The sequence below is a fragment of the Babylonia areolata genome, chromosome 8 (genome assembly GCF_041734735.1).
Source record: "Babylonia areolata isolate BAREFJ2019XMU chromosome 8, ASM4173473v1, whole genome shotgun sequence".
Classification (NCBI taxonomy): domain Eukaryota; kingdom Metazoa; phylum Mollusca; class Gastropoda; order Neogastropoda; family Buccinidae; genus Babylonia; species Babylonia areolata.
Genome location: NC_134883.1, coordinates 30,627,662 through 30,632,661, shown reverse-complemented (window position 1 = coordinate 30,632,661; position 5,000 = coordinate 30,627,662). Strand labels below are relative to the sequence as shown.

At 44.7% G+C, this 5,000-nt stretch overlaps 1 protein-coding gene across 5 annotated transcripts in view; it reads right to left on the bottom strand.

The window, feature by feature from the left end:
- LOC143284731 (uncharacterized) overlaps positions 1-5,000 on the bottom strand; it is a 41,221-nt gene that overhangs the window by 33,537 nt on the left and 2,684 nt on the right. Inside the window, exon 1 of one of the 5 annotated variants that reach the window (XM_076591686.1) lies at positions 1,905-2,338. The exons of the other annotated variants lie outside the window; for them this stretch is intronic. The gene's annotated coding sequence lies outside the window, so the exon portion shown is untranslated. Of the gene's footprint in view, positions 1-1,904; positions 2,339-5,000 lie in introns of those variants that run through there. 5 annotated transcript variants of the gene reach the window in all.

The following is a 5,000-nucleotide window of genomic DNA, read 5'->3' as shown; positions in this document are numbered from 1 at the left end:
AGAGAGTTGGTGATGGACGCGAGGGAGAAGGGGGGAAATGAGAGGGAAGGAGAGGGGTGGGGGTGGGAATGAGGTTGGGGAAGGACGCTTTAGAGGACACAGCAACTTCTATGGTAGTGACAACGACTGACATGATGGATCTGCACATCGTAATGACAGAACTAGTGGGCAATGGTTTTTTTTCTGATTTTTTTTTTTTTCGGTGGAGGGGCGGTTGTTGTTGTTGTTGTTGTTGTTGTTTTACGTCCGCTTTGTTGCTGTTCTCTTCTGAACGTTGTTTTCGAATCATAACTACAGACATGTTTTTTTGTTTGTTGTTGTTTTGTATGCCGTTAACAAGAAAATATACACTGACAAAAAAACAAAAACAATACAAAACTAACAAAAACTTTGAAGGGATGTAATAGCAGGCCGATTTTAATAATGTTTTTATCTCCATTTAACAACATCTCCCCCCCCCCCCCCTTTTTTTTGTCTGTTGGTTTAGTGGTTTTTAAATGGCGTGCGTAATATTCACACAGTAACTAACCAACCAACCCGGCAACCAACTAACCAACCAGCCAACTAACAAATGAACGAACGAACGAACGATCTGACTGCAACTGACAATCTCTCTCTCTTTCTCTTAAAAAAAAAAAAGAAAAAAAAAAGACAGCGGCAAATAACCGATCCGGCAGAAACTATCCGTTCTCTCCGAACTCATCCTCATGAATGGATGGCCTTTATCATTAACATGACCTTGTGGGGTGCAAGCAAAGGCTGCGAGACGCTTTATCAATGACTGCTTTGTTTAAAAGCCTTGGCCCATTGTCCTTTAAACCTCCTCGAATGACATGAGCTGGGGCACAATTAATGTGAGAGGGTCCGACTTTTTTCCGGTTTTCTGAGTGATAGTGTCCGGTTAGGAAGGAGGGCTTACTCATGACTGTCGGCTATGACCTTACTTCCCTTGACGATGAAACTACACGCCTCTGATAAAGATGAATGAATGAATGAATGAATGAATGAATGAATAGATAAATAAAACAAACTGTAGCGTTTCGATTTTTTTTCATCGCAGTACATATACAGGCAGTCATATTCACCCTCTAAGTCCCTTCTGCGAATCTGCAACTTTGGCAGAATTGGTTAACATGAAGGCAAAATTACAGGTTCGTTCAGATTTCTTTTGTTTTGTTTAAATTTTTAAAAAAATCTAATAATGTTCACTTTATCCTCTGTGTCGCATGTTCCCTGAACTTTTGCTGTACTTTTTTTTAAATAGTGATCTCCAATATTAATATCAGTATCAGCATCAGTAGCTCAAGGAGGCGTCACTGCGTTCGGACAAATCTTTATACGCTACACCACATCTGCCAAGCAGATGCCTGACCAGCAGCGTAACCCAACGCTCTTAGTCAGGCCTTGAGAGAGAGAGAGAGAGAGAGAGAGAGAGAGAGAGAGAGAGAGAGAGAGAGAGAGAGAGAGAGAGAGAGAGAGAGAAGAAAGAAAAGGAATATTAACAACGGGTTTCTCTGTCTTCTTTGTGTCATGTTCGAACTCCATCTCTGTCTCCACCCAAAGGAAGGGCGTATAACCAGTTACCTTTTCCTTCCTTCTTCTCCCTCCCACCTTCCCAACCACCCATTATCCCACCCGTTTGAAACAAAACTGTTTCAGACAAAATTATACACACAACACAAAAACTAGTAAAATTGAGATCGGGACATTGACGAGAAGGTACAAGCCCTTACTATCCCCATCCCCAGCCCGCTGTCCTCCCTTACCTCCCCCCAGTCCCCCGCCTCTAATACCCCCCATCCCCCAAAGAAAAGAAGAGAAAAAAGAAAAACAAAAGCAACAACAACAGCAACAACAAAACGCCAGTAAGAACAAACAAACAGAAGAAAGTCAGTGTCACCAACCGCCGTGGCGAAGTGGTTAGAGTCGCGGACTGACGGCTGGGAGGACGCGGGTTCGGATCCCAGCGGTGGTGGGTTTTTCGGCCCGTGGCCGGCTCCTACCCAGAGGTAAGTGTGCTGTTTGAATGGGGAGACTGGGACCCCACAGTCGAGTGTCATCCACTTCACGGAAGCGTCTTTGGGTGTGTTGCTCTAATTACCTGACCAACACTGCAAGTATCTGTATCTCTCGGGCCTGGTTAACGCCGAGATATTATGACAGGAAGCGTAGAGTACAGCCTTGTCACGCAGTCCCAAACCAAAATGGACCTCCATAGCAACATCATCATCGTCATCCTCCTCCTCCTCCTCCTTCATCATCATCAATATAAACAAAACAGTCTCAAAGTCTGCGGCCTTTCATGCCCTGCTCTCATGGTGACCCCAGTTTCGATACCCCTCCACTTCTGTGCTTGGGGAGAGTCCTGTGGGGTGGAGGTAGCGGAGAGGGTGGCGGGAGGAGAGACGGGAATGTTGAGTGTCTGTGTTGTGTGTATGGATGAATAAAGATGTGTTGTATTGTAAGGGGGCGGGAATCACTGTTAAATCCAAACTCGCGCGTCAGTCAACTCTGTTCTGACCTTCACCTTTGATTTGATAATTAAAGTATGAACAATCAACAAGTTTTATAGCTATTATGGAAGCGAAACCAATTGTGATGAGCCTTTAGTATTGTATTGTATTGTATTGTGGCGAGGTAAAAAAACCACCAAACAAGTCATACACGTAAAAGCCCACTCGTGTACGTACGAGTGAACGTGGGAGTTGCAGCCCACTAACGACGACGAAGAAGTATTGTATTGTACTGTAGTGCATCACTCTTTGTCACAACAAATTTCTGTGAGTGAAATTCGGGTTGCTCTCCCCAGAGGGAGAGTGAGTCATCGTTACAGTGCATCGTCAACGCTCTTTTCTCTCTCTCTCTCTCTCTCTCTCTCTCTCTCTCTCTCTCTTGTGTTTGCAATTGTGTTTATTTCCCCATCAGAGTGTTGTTTTCTATTTGAATTTTGCCATGAACATCCCTTTTGTTTCCGTGGGTTATTTGTATTTGTATTTCTTTTTATCACAACAGATTTCACTGTGTGAAATTCGGGCTGCTCTCCCCAGGGAGAGCGCGTCGCTGTACTACAGCGCCACCCCCTTTTTTTTCTTTTTTTTTCTGTGCGCAGTTTTATTTGTTTTTTCATGTCGAAGTGGATTTTTTTTTAACAGAATTTTGCCAGGAACAACCCTTTTGTTGCCGTAGGTTCTTTTACGTTCGCTAAGTGCATGCTGCACACGGGACCTCGGTTTATCGTCTCATCCGAATGACTAGTGTCCAGACCACCACTCAAGGTCTAGTGGAGGGGGAGAAAATTTCGGCGGCTGAGCCGTGATTCGAACCAGCGCGCTCAGATTCTGTCGCTTCCGAGGCGGACGCGTTACCTCTAGAACATGAACATTCCTTTTGTTGCCATGAGTTATTTTACATGCACAAAAGTGCATGCTGGATTCACATCGGACCTCGGTTTATCGGTCTCATCAGAATGGTTAGCATCCAGACCACCACTCAAGGGTCGAGGGCCGTGGAGGGTGTTCGGGAGGGTGGGGGTGGGGGCTGGGGATACTGGGCGAGTGTGGTGGGATTCGAACCTGTGCGCTTAGATTTCCTCGCGCGAGGCGAGGCCAGCATTCGACTTGCATCTTCACAATAAATAGTGTGAGTGATTCTATTTCTACCAGCAGTCGCGCCGGCTGGGAAATCTCGGCAGCACTTAAGAGAATCGTCAGTTTCTGGCAACATCAATCGATGAAGTCTTGAAATCTGCTTTGTTAACCCCCCCGCCCCTCCACACGCACACCCCACTCCCCCCCTCCTCTTCCATCCTCCTCGTCAACCACGCCCCTGTGTATAATCCGCTCTTGTGTTCTCTTTCTTTCTGTTTTAATTGCGAATAGGTCACTCTCTTCATCTGAGTTTTCTTTTTTCTTTTTTTTTTCATCTTCTTCTTCTGTTTCTTTCTTTTTTTCTTTCTTTAACGTTCATGTAAAAACAATGTTGATATATATATATATATATATATATATATATATATATATATCCTGTATATAGGATGACTGTGATGTAATCTCTAGATTTACAAGTGACCTGGTGCATTTGTGTGCGTCGAGTGTTGTCATTGCTATGGGAAAACAACAACCAAACACACACACACACACACACACACACACACACACACACACACACACACACACACACACACACACACACACACACACACACACACACACACACACACACACACACAGTTCTAAAAGACGTGCCCGAAAAGATGTCACAGCGTTCGTAATTTGAAAACTGACAAGTGTTTATGTTTGTTTAATTGTAAGGTTGTTTAAACTGTGTGTGTGTGTGTGTGTGTGTGTGTGTGTGTGTGTGTGTGTGTGTGTGTGTGTGTGTGTGTGTTCGTTCGTTCGTTCGTTCGTTCGTTCTTTTGTTTAACGTCTATCAACAATTGTGATTTTAGACGAACCCTTGTGTGTGTGTGTGTGTGTGTGTGTGTGTGTGTGTGTGTGTGTGTGTGCGTGTGTGTGAATGGGGAGGGGGTGAGTTGGTTGATGATTTGGGGCAGTTGGGGGGTCGGAGGTGGGGAAAAGGTACAATAATCATACTATATGTACAGATGACTGTGTGCCGCTTGTGTCGCTTGGACCACTAGTTGACGTGAAGTTGTCATCACCACTGGGTGTGCGGGGGTTATAGTGCGTGTTTTCGATAGCATCGCAAACATTTTTACTCTCTCTCTCTATGTCTCTGTCTCTGTCTCCCGCTCTCTCCCTCCCCCCCCCCCCCATCTCCCCGCCTCTCTCTCCTGCAGCGCAAGCAAATAACAGATAGAGGAGTATGATCAACAAGAGTGGTGATGACGTGGTAAGTGCGAAGAGAAATTAGTAGAAACTTTTGTATGAATATTGCTAACGCATTCGGCCCCCGTAAAGCTCAAAATCTTATCATAAGGCAAGCAACCAAGACAAGAAAAAGATTATAAACATTTGGAAACAGATAAACACGTCTGAAAA